General features: G+C 48.2%; 1 protein-coding gene and 1 long non-coding RNA gene across 20 annotated transcripts in view; one reads left to right on the top strand and one right to left on the bottom strand.

Annotated features, from left to right (window-relative positions):
* Positions 1-1202: 1202 nt before the first annotated feature.
* On the bottom strand, positions 1203-5315 carry LOC145713119 (uncharacterized). The gene is made up of 3 exons (XR_014136058.1): positions 5195-5315; positions 3689-3784; positions 1203-1486 (listed from the first exon to the last, which is right to left on the bottom strand). It is a non-coding gene; the product is annotated as an uncharacterized LOC145713119 (long non-coding RNA).
* Positions 4397-15955, top strand: part of MYO18A (myosin XVIIIA) — a 102875-nt gene continuing 91316 nt past the window's right edge. For 16 of the 19 annotated variants that reach the window (XM_060646849.3, XM_060646851.3, XM_060646852.3 and 13 more), the window contains exon 1: positions 4397-4512. The gene's annotated coding sequence lies outside the window, so the exon portion shown is untranslated. Of the gene's footprint in view, positions 4513-6584; positions 6705-6875; positions 6998-8160; positions 8293-15955 lie in introns of those variants that run through there. The other 3 variants (XM_060646835.3, XM_060646833.3, XM_060646834.3) reach the window with 3 other exon arrangements.

Below are 15955 nucleotides of genomic sequence, written 5' to 3' on the forward strand. Positions count from 1 at the left end.
AATTTCATTTTTATTTTTATTTGAGAGAGAGAGAGAGAGCAGGGTGGGTAGAGGGGCAGAGAGAGAGACAGAGAGAGAGAGAGAGAGACAGAATTCTAAGCAGGCTCCACACCTAGCACGGAGCCCAGTGTGGGGCTCTATTCCATGATCCTGGGATTATGACCTGAGCCAAGATCAAGAGTTGGATGTTCAACTGATTGAGATACCCAGGCTCCCCCAAGAAACTTTATTTTTAAAAGTAATTTTAGGTTTATAGCAAAATGGGGCTGAAAGTGCAGAGTTCCCGTATACCCTCTGCCCCAACACAGGCACAGCCCCCCCCCCCCCCCCCCCGCGTGCCATCAACATCCTGCACCACGGTGGTACATTTGTTATAGCTGATGAACTGATATTGGCACACCATCATCACCCGAAGTCTATAGCTTACATTACGGTTCACTCTTGGTGTTGTACATTCCACAGGTTTGGACAAATGTGTAATGACATGTATCCATATCATATCGTTTCACTGCCTGAAAAATCCTCTGTGCTCTGCCTATTCATCTCTCCCTTCCTCCAGCCCCTGACAACCACTGATCTTATTATTGTCTCCATAGTTTTGCCTTTTCCAGAATGTCATAGAGTTGAAATCATACAGTATGTAGCCTTTTCAGATTGGTTTCTTTCACATAGTTATTTAAGGTTCCTCCTTGCCTTTTCATGGCTTGGTAGCTCATTTCTTGTTAGTGCTGAATGATATTCCACTGTCTGGATCTACCACAGTTTATCCATTCAGGTACTGAAGGATGTCTGGGTTGCTTATATACTGGCAATTATATTAAAGCTGTTCTAAACATCTGTGTGCAGGTTTTTGTGTGGATAGAAGTTTTCAGTTCCCATGTGGGCAAATAACAAACAGTGAAATCTCTGGATCATATGGTAAGAGTATATTTAATTTTGTAGGAAACTGCGAAACTGTCTTCCACAGTGATTGTACCATTTTGCACTCCTACCAGTAATGAATGAGAGTTCCTGTTGCTCCACATGCCTGTGAGCATTTCGTGTTGTCATTGTTCTAGATTTGGGCCATTCTAATAGGTGTGCAGTGATATCTCACTGTTGTTTTAATCTGCATTTCCCTATGACATATGACGTAGAGTATCTTTTCAAATGCTTATTTGCCATCTATATGTCTCCTTTGGTGAAGTGTCTGTTCGAGTCTTTGGACCATTTTTAAATAGGACTGGTTGCTTTCTTATTGTTGAGATTTAAAAGTTCTTCATATATTTCTGACAACCGTCCTTTATCAGATGTGTCTTTTGCAAATTTTCTCTCCCAGTCTGTGGCTTGTGACCTCTTAGTATTGTCTTTTGCAGAACAGATGTTTTTAATTTTTAAGAAGTCCAGCTTATCAATTTTTTCTTTCATGAATCATGCCTTTGATGTTGTATGTAAACAATCATCACCATGACATTGGTTGTAGCAACAATTTTTCTAGATCTGTTTCCTGAGGCAAGGGAAACAAAAGCAAAAATAAACTATTGGAACTACATCAAAGTAAAAGTTTTACACAGCAAAGCAAACAATCATTGAAACTAAAAGACAACCTAGTAAATGGGAGAATATATTTGCAAATGACATATCCAATAAAGGGTTAGTATCCAAAATACATAAAGAACTTATACAATTCAACACGAAAAACCCCCAAATAATCTAATTCAAACATGAGCAGAAGACAGGAACAGACATTTCTTCAAAGAAGACATCCAGATGGACAACAGACACATGAAAAGATGCTCAACATCACTCATCATCAGGGAAACGCAAATTAAAACCACAATGAGATACCACCTCATACATGTCAGAATGGCTAAAATAGAAAACACAAGTGTTGGCAAGGATGTGGAGAAAAAGGAATCTTCATGCACTGTTGGTGGGAAAGCAGACTGGTACAGTCACTCCAGAAAAACAGTATGGTGGTTCCTCAAAAAATTAAAGATAGAACTACCATATGATCCAGTAATTCCACAATTGAGTATTTATCCAAAGAATAGGAAAACATTCATTTGAAAAGATGTATGGTCCCCTATGTTTATTGCAGCATTATTGACAATAGCCAAATTATGGAAGCAGTCCCAGTATCCATCAATAGATGAAATGGATAAAGAAGAGGTGGGTACATATGTAAAATGGAATATTACTCAGCCTTAAAAAATTAAATGTTGCCATTTGCAACAACGCGGGTGGATCTAGAGGGCATAATACTAAGTGAAATAAGTCAGAGAAAGACAAATACCATATGATGTCACTGATAGGTGGAATTTAAGAAACAAAACAAACAAAGAAAAAGAAGAGAAACAAAAAACCAGACTCTTCACTACAGAGAACAAACTGACGGTTACGAGAGGGGGGGAGGGCGGTGAGGGAAGTATGTGATGGGGATTAAAAGTACACTTCTCATGAAGAGAACTGAGTAATGTACAGAATTGTTGAATCACTGTATTATATACCCAAAAGTAATATAACAGTGTATGTTAACTATGCTGGGATTAAAATTTTTTAAAAATCATTACCATACCCAAGGTCATATAGGTTTCCATCTATGTTATCGTCTATCTGTTTTATAGTTCTGTGTTTTACATCTAGGCCTATGATCCATTTCAATTTTCATAAAAGATGAGAAGTCTTTGTCTAGATTCGTTTTCTTGCCTATGGATATGCAGTTGTTCCAGCATCATTTGTTGAAAAGACAAAACTCATTTTTTGTTTTTTGTTTTTAAAGATTTTATTTGTAAGCAATCTCTGCATCCAACATGGGACTCGAACTCACAATCTCAAGATCAAAAGTTGCACACTCCACCAGCGGACCCAGACAGCCACCCCAAGACTAAACTCATTTGATTTTCAGTATAAACTTTGAGGCAGGCACTGTTATTTATCCCCATTTTTCAGATAAGCAAACTGAGGCATAGAGTGGTTTTGTAAATCGCCCAGGGTAACACAGCTAGGACTTGACAGGGATTTGAATTCAGGTAATCTGACTCCAGAGTCCATGCACTCAGTCGTTATCTATAATAATAGTCTCTTGTCATAGGTTTGTTGTGAGGAATGGAGAGTGTGTGTATCACATAGTAGGTGCTCAGGAAGAGGTAATGATAGTATTGTCCAACCCAGCCTCCAAGGTTTCACTCAATGTCATGTCCTCATCCTAGGGATGTCACTGTCTCATCCTAGGGATGACAGTGTGGTGTACCCTCCTGCAGTCACAGCTCACTTCTGTGTGAGTTCTCTGGAAAGAGGTTCTATGTCTGATTTCTCAGTGTCCCCCGGAGTGCCTGGGGCTGCACCTGGCGCTCAGCAGCCTCTCAATAAAAATTTGTTTAATCGAGTTTGGGTGGCACACTATTCCTCTATCCAAAATGTACATCCTGGGTGTGGTCCATTCCTCAGGATCTCCCAGCTCTTACTCACCTCTTTGCTCCTGAGCCCCCTTGCTCTAACCTTCCCTGATCTGTCAGCTTCCGCCCCCTCTGTCTGCAGAAATTCTTGGTTGGGCTAACTGTGGAGGCAGCTGCTCTTGTCTGCTACACCCTTCTTCCCGCACCATGCAGTCAGTTTCTTCCACATTCTGGGGTATCCCACTCCAGTATGCACACTGCCTGTAGAAGCATCCACCTCTCCATCTCCAAACTCAAGATATAGCACCTACCTTGGAAGACTGGTCTCTAAACACCTCTGACCTCTCCCAGGACACCTATAATCCTTTCCTGGGTAAACATCTCACTGGATGAGGACATGACAGGACCTGTAAACCAAGAAGCTTCTGAAAGGTGTTAATCTTATTAGCATCGTTGGACTCCTTTGGGGACTGAGTGATCACCGCTGAGGGCTGCGTCTCCTGGGCCCCGGTACACCCCTCAGGCAGCTGCACTTGAGACAGGGCTCTCTCAGACCAAGCTACCACCCTGGGGAGTACATTCCGTGAGTGCCACCCTGGACATGCGGGCAGTGTCTGCTTCGGCCTAAGCCATCTGGCACCATCGAGCAGCGCCCTATGTCTGCCCCTGCAGAGCCACCCTGGGAAGATGTGACCAGCAAGACTCGAATGCGTCCTCCGCACAGCACTGCCCTGGGCAGCACCCTCTCGGACACAGTCAGCGCGCGGAGTCCAGTGCCGGCCTTGGAAGGAACCTGTTCTATACATGCGGGCACGGTGCCTGCCCTGGGCGTGCCCAGCTGCCTCCGGCGCCCAGCGCAGACGGGAGCTCCAGGCCTCTCGGACGCGGGCAGAAGGCTCCCAGAGCAGCGCCCCGTGCCCGCATGGCCCGTTCTGGAGGCGCGCCCAGGCGCTGCCAGGAAGGCCGGGCGTTTATCCCCGGAGCCGCCAGCAGGGAGCTCCCTTTCGGCTCTGCTCGCGCGGCCGCGGGGGGCGGCGCTGCGCTGCGCCGCGCTGCGCTCCAGCCCGGACCGGGCCGGGGCCGCTGGATGCCGCGTCTCCGCTTCTGCTGCCTGCCGGGCGGGCTCCGGCGGCCGGTGAGCGCGGGGCGGCGGGGGCGGCCGCTCGGGGGCTGCCCGGGCCGGGTGGGGCGGCGGGGCGGGCTCGGGCCGGGAAGGCGGGCGGGCGGCGGGGCCCGCCGGCTCCTCCTCCCCCACTGTCCCCTGGAAGCGGCGGCCCGGACTCCCGGCTCCGGTCCCCGGGCGCGCCGCGGAGCTGGGCGCCCGGGAATGGGGGCCGACAAGGAGGGGCGGGGAGGGGAGCTCCGGCCCCTTGTGCCAGCTCGGGAGCGCGCGGAGGCAGGGCAGGGTGGCCCTCGGTTTAGGGGGATTGAGGGCTGAGGGGAGCCCAGGTGGCCCCGGGCTGCGGGGTGGAGGCTGCAGCCTCCGGGATAGGGGGCTTCTCGGGGCCAGGCCCAGGCCCCCCCCCCTCCCCCCCAGGCCGACCGACCGACCGACCGAGCGAGGCTCCGAGGAAGGCAGCGGGGAAGGCGAGCACCTCCACCGAACCCTTTATCCCTCCCAGCGGCCTTCACCCTTTCACTGCCAGGCCGACAGCGGGCTCCTCTCAAAGGAGCAGCTGCTAGACAGCTGGCAAAACAATGGAGACCCCGCTTCCCCAGGCCCCCTCCCCTTGGGACAGAAGACGGGGGTGAGTGAATGGTAGGCTTTGGAGATTAGGGAGTGCTGTCTGTCCCCTGTGACTGGCTGCTCACCTCACCTTTCCCTGCAAAGGGGTGGGGTGTGTGTGGGAAGGTCGGACAGCCTGCCCCAGGCCTCTGGGAGAGACTGCCCTGACGCCCCGCCCTGCTAACCTGTCATGCCAGTTGTCTCGCCAATGGGGAGGCGAGGTGGTAAGGTTAGCTGCTCCACACCCCTGTGGTGGGGGTGGTGGGGGGTGGGGGTGCGGCTTGGTACCAAGCATGGTGAGGAGTGGGTCATGTTCCTGGCTGAGATAAGGCCTGCAGGGACATAGCACACATTGGGGCTTTGTTGGGGGCAGGGAGGGGGGATGGGGATGTCACCCTGTTGCAAGGCACATGTGCCCTGCTGATTAGTTGGAAAGGCTCCAGCCAGAATGAACGGGGTGGGGGGGGGGCATGGGGGGGGGGGGAGGCAGACGGTGTATTTTTTAAGGGTACTGCTTTGGCCTACTCAGCCAACCGGGCATGTATTTGGCAATGTCCTCTTGGTTTGTGTTTGTGCAGAGAGGTTGGGGACAATGCTTCTTGGGAGGAGCTCTCCTGCCTGGAGCCTTCCTGCCCTCTGACAGACTCCCAAAATTATGGAATTGGGTTCCCTCCCCCCCTTCACCTGGCCAGTGATTCAGGCTGGTTTGTGTGGGCTCATTTGTCTTTTGGAGTACCTGGCATGTCTGTTGCTGAGGAGGCCTTGTAATTCCCCATAAGGAGAGTGAACTGCCCGAAGTGTGTATGCACTGGGTCCATGCTGGAAGGGAGGGAAGGTCAACCAGACAGTTAAGAGCAAGATCACCTTTCCATGTTCTTACCAGTTCTGGAGCCCTTTCTTGGGCAGGTCGGTTTCCTGTTGGCATGGCAATGGGCCAGGCCTTGTCTAACTTTCCCCACCCTTTTGGTTCAGAGGCTACTTTCTATTTGGGGATATTGAAAGTTGCTCTCCTGAGGTCTCTGGCTTCCTGACAGACCTCACTGGCTCTTTGTCAATGGCCTGCCACCTCCTCAGCTTCCCCTCTGTCCTTTTGTGATGAGGGCTTTCCAGGAAACATCCTCCTGGTTGCTGGACATGACTAATTATAGATAGCCTCGGGTGGAGGTGTGCTTGTTCCTTTGGGGTTGGGGACATTGGAGTTGGGGCCTCATATTCCAGGAAGACCATGGGGGAAGCTATTGTGTTGGAGGGTTAGGGAAATGAGAAGGATCACAGGTGGGGGTGGAGGGGGGAGTGTGGGAGGGATAGAATGAGTGCTGGTGGTCACTTCCTTTGGAAGCTTTGAACTTTGAACACTTGACCTGGTGCCTGGCAGCTCTGAGTATCTAGTTTGTTTACTCTCTGCGGGCCTGGCTCAGGTGCCAGGGTGTGTGCCTAAGGGCTTCCTCCGGTGCCCCTGGCTCTCCTCAGAAGCCCTCACGTGGATTGTGCCCCTCCTGCCTCCTGCCTGGTGCCTCCACCTCATTCCCTGGGAGTCTGGGTAGCCAGCCTGTTGCCTGGAGCCCCCCTCACCGGCCTAGCTTGAGGCTGCTCATTAAAGGGTGCGTGTGTCTTCAGAAATCGGGCCTGAAATGTGCGGGGTCCCCCAGAGGCAGGTACCTGAAGCTGGACTGGGTGGGGCAGCACTGGGGCTAGTGTGAAAGGGAGAATCCACCCTACTCGGGTGGAGCAGGGAGTTAGTTGCTGGAACTCAGGAAGCCCTGATCCGGACTTGGTGTGTCACAGGTCTCCAGAGCAGCACGGCTGCTCTTGCTCCTTCTAAACCAGACGTCTGTCCCCAGCCAGACCCCCCTCACCTGAAGTGGACGCCACAGACGGGAACTAGATCATCCATGTGAGCCGGGTCCTGTTGGTGGCTCTGGGCCCCCAGCCTTGTCCCAGGCCTCTCCCTGGTGTGGTGGGGAAAGGGGAGGGGCTCTGACCTGGTGTAGTTTAAAGTTTCAAGGGTATGGGAGGGCCCAGCCCACCCTGTGCTATGATTAACAGGTTCCCCCAGGACTCGGGCTGGGGGCTTGAAGTTCTACTTTGGGTCAGGCCCTGGGTACTTTAAGATCTGCTCACTGCACCCCATCCCCACCCCCCCCATCAGCATTTTCTGAGGTAGCCTGAATTAGAGAGTGTTGTTGGGAGCCGGATTGGGAGGGGTGGGGAGCAGAACTGGAAAGCCTCCACTCCTCTCCCCACCTCACTGTCCTTGAGGTGGGAGTGGTGCGGCTTGTCAATTATCCATATTCCCTTGATGTTTCAAAGAGCCTATAGTCAGGCAGCAGTTTAAACTGAGGGCTGAGGGTTTTACAAGGCCCTTGGCCCTTTCTCTCTGCCAGGTACTTTACCATCGCTTACAGGGGATTATTTTTATTATCCTCTGATATTCAGAGATGTTGGATGATGGGCTCAAGGTCACACAGCAGTTCAGAGGCAGAGCAGGATTTAGAACCTGCAATTTGTAGTTGAGCAGAATACCTCTCCCGGCAAAGGCGAGGGCTCCTGGCCAAGTCTGAACTCTCAGGCCCATGGAGATTTTACAGTTGAAATAGCTGAGGCCTAGAGAGGGACGGGACTTGCTGAAGGTCACACAGAAATGGGGGGGGGGGGGGGGCGGTGGTTAGCGGAGTCTAGCGCCCAGCGGACTGCGGCAAACCCCTCCTGGGGCTGAGGAGGTGCACCTGGAAGAGCAGCTGGGGACCTGGCCGCGCTCCTGGCACCTCTCCCGCGTCGTTCCTCCCGGGGCCTGCGGGATCGCTGCGTTCCAGGGGAGACGGTATCTCGGCGGGAGGCGCCGCGGGGCTGCGGCTGCACCGGCCGGCTGCCTGGAAGTGCTGAGCGCCGCGGGTTCCAAGGGAGCCGGAGCCGGCGGGCGGTTGGGCCGGCCGGCCGGCTGATGTCACGTGAGAAGCGTGCAGTCGGAGCGAGCACACCTGGAGCTAGATAAGCTCCGTGTGACCTGGTCTTGAGTCACGGGGCGCTGCGGAGCTCTAAGCAGGACCGGCTGGGAGAGAGGCTCGGGCAGTGGCGGTGGCGGCGAAGGCGACAGGCGTCCCTCTGCGCCGCTCGGCTGGGGCCCCGGCCGGGACGGGACCGGCCAGGTGCTGCTGTTCGAGTCCTGCCTGGTCGCTTTTGCAAACCTTGGTATGGACTGGCGCCGAGAAAGGCCTCTGGGCTGTAGGAAACGGCCGCTTAGGGAGGTCAGAGGCCAAGGGAGAGAGGCCGGCTCTCTTGGGAAAGTATTTCCTTTGTATTTATTTATGAGTGTGGTCTGGGAGTGGGGTGGGGAGGACTGACCCTTTTAAGTGTCCACCCACAGCAGCCAAGTCTGGGCGCCTTGTCTTGGGATTCTAACGTTATAGTTTCCATTTCCTGGGGCTTCTATTTTGCCAGCTGCAGGGTGACCCATTTAAATATGTCCCCACTTAAAGCCACAAGACACTAGTGAGATCTATTTTAACCAAGTCCCCCAAGTCACTGAAACTTTCCTAAGGCATGAGATGGCAAGCCTTGAACTTACAGTTGCAAACTTGGTTTACAGCCTAAATGCTAAGTGGATTGTCAAACCTTCCTTTTTTTTTTTCTTTCTAATCTTTTAAAATCACAAAAGTAACATATGCTGGGAAAGGCTATTAGCTAAAAAGCTAAAGTGTTACTACCCCTGTTTGCCTCTACTGCATGGAGAAAACCACAGACAAAATCTTGTAATGGATCTTTTCAGGCATTTTTTTTAAAGCTTGTTATATATATCTTATATATAACATATTTATCACATATGCACATATTATTTATATTTATATGCAATATCATGTTTCATAAATATAATTTTACATAAATATTAAAAAATTTTTTCTGTAGGAAATAAAGAGCATATAGAAAAGTAGAAGAAATATTATGCATAATCCCACTATCCAAAGCCCCTAGGCCTAGGGGCGCCTGAGTGGCTCAGTTGGTTAAGCGACCGCCTTCGGCTCAGGTCATGCTTTCATGGTTCATGAGTTCAAGCCCCCCGTCAGGCTCTGTGCTGACAGCTCAGAGCCTGGAGCCTGCTTTGGACTCTGTGTCTCCCTCTCTCTCTGCCTCTGTCTCTCTCTCTCAAAAAAGAAACATTGAAAAAAAAAATAATGAAATAAAGCCCCTAGGCCTAGATACACACACACACATACACCCCTACCAGCTAAATATTCTCATTGTAAAAAATTAAAACAATATAGATGAAACACAAAGCCATTGACTCTTCTAAAATCTGTCTCTTTCCCAGAGCATACATTTTTCTATGCATTTGCAAATATTGCACATACATAATCTCCATGAATATATATGCACACATATACATAGTTTTTAAAATTTTAGTAAAAACTATATGGCAACTTGAGTTTTTCGCTTAATGTAGAATAGAATCTTTCTAGGTTAGTATATACAAATCTTCATTCTTTAAAAAAAAATTTTTTTAATGTTTATTTTTTATTTTTGAGAGAGAGAGAGCCCAAGTAGGGGAGAGGCCGAGAGAGAAAGGGAGACAGCATCTGAAGCAGGCTCCAGGCTGTCAGCACAGATCCCTATGCGAGGCTCGAACCCATGAACCATGAGATCATGACTTGAGCTGAAGTCGGATGTTTAATCGACTGAATTACCTAGGCGCCCCTTCATTCTTTTTAACTGTCCAGTTCTATAATCTTGCTATTTCCCTAGTGATACGATCTTTGTATTGACAGAATTTTGAATTACAAACAATGGTGCAAAGATCAGCCATGTTTATTGTGTGGACATATCTGTAGATGTCCTATATGTAGAATTGCCCAGTCTAGGAATATGTACATTTAAATATTTTCATAGATACCACCAACTTGCCCTTATACCAATTTATACTCCCAACAACACATAGCAGATACCCTGCTTCCTATCTTCTATTAGATTGATGTTATTAATGATGGTAGTTTTTACTAACCTGATAAGTGGACAATAGCATGTCTCTGTTTCATTTCATGTGTCTGTGATATGACTGAGGCTGAATACCTGTTTGTGTTTGTTGGCCTTTCATATTTCTGCATCTATGAATTGCTTGCGTTTTGTCTTTGGCAGTAGCTACATGGGGCCTCTGGACTCGAGCCAGTGTGATCCAGCCTGGCCGTGTGCTCATTGGATTGCCTTCACTTCTTTGGGCTTTACTTTCCACATACAAAGATTCTGTCCAGGGGCGCGTGAGTGGCCCAGTTGGTTAAGCGTCGGACTTTGGCTTAGGTCATAATCTCCTGGTTTGTAAGGTCAAGTCCTACACTGGGCTCTGCACTGATAGCATGGAGCCTGCTTGGGATTCTCTCTCTCCCTCTCTCCCTGCCCTTACCCTGCTCATGCATGCATCCTTTCTCTTTCAAAATAAATAAATAAACTTTAAAAACTTAAAAAAAAAAAAAAAGGTTCTGTCTGGCACTAAGATTTTATGTTTAGACTTATTTTAGTCACACTTGGGCTGATAGTCATTTCTGTACTTTATTATTCTGTCTACTGTCCCATTTAGATGATAAGAATGTGCCTTGCTATGATTGGGTACCATTCTTGAGGGCTTACCCTGGGCTAGGTGTTATATGGAGGGCTTATATACCAATTTCATTTAGTCCCCAGGCCTTATGTGGTAGGTACTATTATTTAACAATTTTTTTAATGTTTATTTATTTTTGAGAGAGAGAGCGTGCGAGCGCAAGCAGGGGAGGGGGAGAGAGAGAGGGAAACACAGAATCCAAAACAGGCTCCAGGCTCTGAGCGGTCAGCACAGAGCCCAACATGGGGCTCGAGCCCACCAACCGTGAGATCATGACCTGAGCCGAAGTTGGATGCTCAACCAACTGGAGCCACCCAGGCACCCCTGTTATTGTACTCTTATTATCTCCATTTACAAATGGGAAAACAGAGGCACAGAGGCACTAAGTGACTTTCCCAGGATTGCATAGCTATTACCTCAGAATTGGTCCCACGTTTGCTGCCTGACATCTGAAGCCTAAGCTCTTTCTTAGTTTCATTTCTCTTGCATTTAGTAGGTACTTGATAGATATGGATTGTCCCCAACATTTTATCACAATTTAGAAAAGTTAAAGAATTTTACTGTGAATACCCCTCCCACTTCCTAGATTCTACAATTTACACTTTACTGTCCTCACTTTATCACATATTTATCCCTTGATCCATCCATCAAACCATCTTACATCTTGGATACATCTCAAAAAAAATTCCAGACATCAGTATACCTTGCCCCAAATACTTTAGTGTATGTATCATTAACTAGACTTCAGTATATGTTTCCAGTTCTTTTTTTGAGTGCCTGTTTCACATAATGAAATGCACAAACCTCGTGTGCACTGTTTGATAACTGCTGACACATGTATACATCTGTCAGCCCAAATCCCTATCAAGGTAATGTAACATGAACATCACTCCAGAAAGTTCCCTCATGCCCTTTCTCAGGCAATGGCCACCCCTACCCGCCTCCCCACCTTCCAGAGGTAATCACGGTTCTGATTTTTTTTCACCACAGGTTAGTTCTGTCTATACATATCTTCCTTGGCTGACAGTGGGTTTACCTCCTGATAAACCCATTGTAAATTGAAAATATCATAACTCAAAAATGCATTTAATACGCCTAACTTGCCAAACGTCATAGGTTAGCCTAGCCTACCTTAATTGTGCTCAGAACATTAATATTAGCCTACAGTGGGGCAAAATCATCTAGCACAAAGCCTATTTTATAATAAAGTGTTGAATATTTCATGTAAATGATTGCACACTGTACTGAAAGTGAAAAACAAGATGGTTGGGGCGGCTGGGTGGCTCAGTTAAGTGTCCAACTCCTGATTTTGGCTCAGGTCATGATCTCACGGTTTGTGGGTTCGAGCCCCATATCCGGCTCTGTGCTGACAGTGCAGAGCCTGCTGGGGATTCTCCCGCTCTCTCTGTCCCTCCCCTGCTTGCACGCTCACTATTTCTCTCTCAAAATAAATAAACTTAAAAAAAAAAACAAAACCCACAATGATTGCATGGGTACAGAATGGCTATAAGCACATCGGCTGTTTACCCTTGTGATTGTGTGGCCGACCAGGACCACTGCCTAGCATCACAAGAAAGCATCCTACTGCATATTGCTAGGTCAGGAGAAGACCCAAATCCAAAATTCGAAGTATAATTTTTACTGAATGCCTATCACTTTCATATGTGCATATTGTAAAGTTGAAAAATTGTAAATCGAACCATTGTGAGTCAGGGACCATCTCTATGTACTGTATGAGCCTCACCAGTATGTACTCTTATGTCAAAGCCTTCTTTTACTGTCACTTGACATAGTATTTTTGGGATTCATCCCTGTTGTATCAGTAGTTGCTTTCTCTTTTTATTGCTGAGTAGTATTCCATTGTGTGAATATGTAAACTGTTTCCCCTGTTGATGAACTGCAAGATGCATATTTGAGTTGAAGGGTCCTTGCCCTTAAAATGCTTTCTGTCTTAAAGTGATAAGGCAGCCGAGTTGAGTCAGTCGATTGTACTTTGCTTTGATCGGGTTAGTAGTAGGGTCAAGATGATATGGGCACATACCCTAATTTTTATATATACCTTTCCTCCACTTAAAATTAGGAAAGGCCTCCTGGAGTAGGATGAGGGGAGAAAGACAGAGAAGGAGGTCAGCAAACTCTAAGGTTACCTTCACTGGAGAGGGTAAGAGACCAAGGGGAGGCGGGTAGAAACTGCAGCCCAGAGTGAAGAGTGGGAAGATCCTGATGTCATTGCTGCTGGAGACTTTGAACCTGAGGGTGGAAGATGGTGAAAAGTGCAAGGTCCACAGGAAGGTGACAGAGCCCAGGTCTCTGGAGACGTGAGCTCTGAGGAGCATAGGAGCGGCTGCACTGTAGGTTTGACCCGGACAGGGAGGTTGCAGGTAGCCCCAGACAGGCTTGGAGGGATGACAGTGGGGAAGGGGTACCTTGTGAGCTGTGTGCCTAACAGTGGCAGGACAGGGATGATGAGGGAAGGGCTGAAGTGGACTCAGTCTCCAAAGGCTCCAGGGTTGGGATGAGAGGAGTAACTTTGGCAGAAGGTTAATGAACAAACTGTGTCCACAAGAGACTTAGATATTTGGAATTTTTGAGCGACAAGAGACCAAATCATCCAGTCCAACCTTGAGCAAAGTGACAGGCTCAAGGTCCCCTAGCGATTTGTTGGCGGATCCAGGCCTAGATACCAGGTCTGCTAACGTTCCTGGCCAGCGCTGTCTCCTGTGCTACTGCTGTGACGGTGTGTGTGGTTCCTGCCTGTCACAATCGCAGCGAGGAGCAGGCTTTTGCCAAGACACGGATTTACATTAAATTACTTCTCAGGGACCTTTCCAGCCCGAAGGTTCTAGAATTCTGGGACCTGTTTTCTGTTGGTACTACACAGGTGTCTGGCTCCCAGCAAAGAGCCAGGGTTGGGGAAGGATAGCAGAGTAAGAACTGAAGACCAAAAGGAGTGTCTTGAGGGGAGAGCATTGTAGGCATTGGGTTCTGCGTGGTTGGGCTGAGGCTGAGGCCAAGATACTCATTTGTGTCCTTCCAGTCCCCAGGGTGGGTTTCTTTCTTCATTTCCCACACAGGTACCCCTGGAGCCGCCTTTTTCTTCTTCTTCTTCTTCTTCTTCTTCTTCTTCTTCTTCTTCTTCTTCTTCTTTTAAGGTTTATTTTTGACAGAGACAGAGTGCGAGCAGAGGAGGGGCAGAGAGAGAGAGAGAGAGAGACGCACACAGAATCTGAAGCAGGCTCCAGGCTCCAAGCTGTCAGCACAGAGCCAGACGTGGGGCTCGAACTCATAAACTGTGAGATCATAACCTGAGCCGAAGTCAGACGCTCAACCGACTGAGCCACCCAGGCGCTCCTGGAGCCATTTTCTAAATCATCCTTTTACTTTATTTTATTTTATTTTATTTTATTTTATTTTATTTTATTTTATTTTATTTTATTTATGTTTATTTATTTCTGAGGCAGAGAGAGACAGAGCATGAGTGGGGGAGGGTCAGAGAGAGAGGGAGACACAATCAGAAGCAGGCTCCAGGCTCCGAGCTGTCAGCACAGAGTCCGACGCGGGCTCGAACTCACAAACCGTGAGATCATGACCTGACCCGAAGTTGGTCGCTCAACCGACTGAGCCACCCAGGCGCCCCTAAATCATCCTTTTAAAGGGTGCCTGGGTGGCTCAGTCGGTTAAGCATCTAACTTAGGTCATGATCTAAGGCTCAGGTAATGATCTCACGGTTCGTGAGTTCAAGCCCCACATCGGGCTCTGTGCTGACAGCTCAGAGCCTGGAGCCTGCTTCGGATTCTGTGTCTCCCTCTCTCTCTGTTCCTCCCCTGCTCACACTCTGCCTCTCTCCTTCTCAAAAATAAATAAACATTAAGAATTTTTTTAAATTTTTTAATTTTTATTAAAAAAATTTTTTTTTAATGTTTTTATTTATTTTTGAAGGAGAGAGAGAGGGAGACACAGAATTTGAAGCAGGCCCCAGGCTCTGAGCTGTCAGCACAGAGCCCGACGCGGGGCTCAAACTCACGAACCGTGAGACCATGACCTGAGCCGAAGTCGGATGCTTAACCGACTGAGCCACACAGGCGCCCCCACCCCCCCCCCAATTTTTTTTTTAATCAGCCTTTTAAGACAGTGCAGGAAGTGATGGGTGAAGGGTAAGGTGGGCAGTGACCAGCCGAAGATCCCACGTCTTGGTATATGGTATGTCTGTGCCACACTCCATCAGTGTTGAGGAGGAGAGAGAGAGACTCCCCGTGTCAAAATAGAGCCCATAAGAGAGGATGCCTGCTGTCAGGTACTCCCCCATCCCAGATCAGTCCAGACTCCGCAGGACAAGTTTGCCCCTGGCTTTGCACTTCTTGGGCCCTAGATTTCCTGTCTTCCTATTTCCAGGTACTGTGCATGGAGCATTTCGAACCAAAAGGTTCAGAAGGAGCTTTGTCTTACTAGGTAGAAACAGGTCAGAGGGGGAAACGGTGCCTGTTAGATCCACAGGGAGCTAGTAACTGGGCCAGATTCCCCATCACTTTGGATATGCTCTACAATTAAAGATTTCTGTAGAATTGTGCTGCCCAGTTCAATAGCCACTAGCTGTTGAATACTTGAAATGTAGTTAGTCTGAAGTGAGATGTGCTTTAAGTATGACATTCACACTGGATTTTGAAGACTTAATATGGAAAAAAGAATGTAAAATATCTCAATATTTTTCTTTTTAAATTTTTAAAAAATGTTTATTTTTTAGAGAGAGAGAGAGAGAGACAGAGCATGAACATGGGAGGGACAGAGAGAGGGAGACACAGAATCTGAAGCAGACACAGAATCTGAGCTGTCAGCACAGAGCCCGATGTAGGGCACAAACTCATGAACCGTGAAATCATGACCTGAGCCGAAGTTGGACACCTAACTGACTGAACCACCCAGGCGCCCCTCAATATTTTTCAGAAAGATCACATGTTGAGACGACAGTGTTTTGAATATAGCTACATTAAAGTATATCATTAAAGTTAATTTCACCTGTTTCTTTTTACCTTTTTTAATGTGGCTGCTAGACAATTTTATTTTATTTATTTATTTATTTATTTTGAGAGAGGGAGATGGAGAGGGAGAGGGAGAGGGAGAGAGAGAGAGAGAGAGAGAGAGAGAGAGAGAGAGAATCCCAAACAGGCTCCACACTGTCAGTGCAGAGCCCAATGAGGGGCCCATGAGATCATAACCTGAACTGAAACCAAGTGTTGGACACTTCACTGACTGAGCCACCCAGGCACCCGA

This window comes from Panthera onca, chromosome E1 (assembly GCF_046562875.1).
Source record: "Panthera onca isolate mPanOnc1 chromosome E1, mPanOnc1 haplotype 2, whole genome shotgun sequence".
In the NCBI taxonomy this organism is placed as follows: domain Eukaryota; kingdom Metazoa; phylum Chordata; class Mammalia; order Carnivora; family Felidae; genus Panthera; species Panthera onca.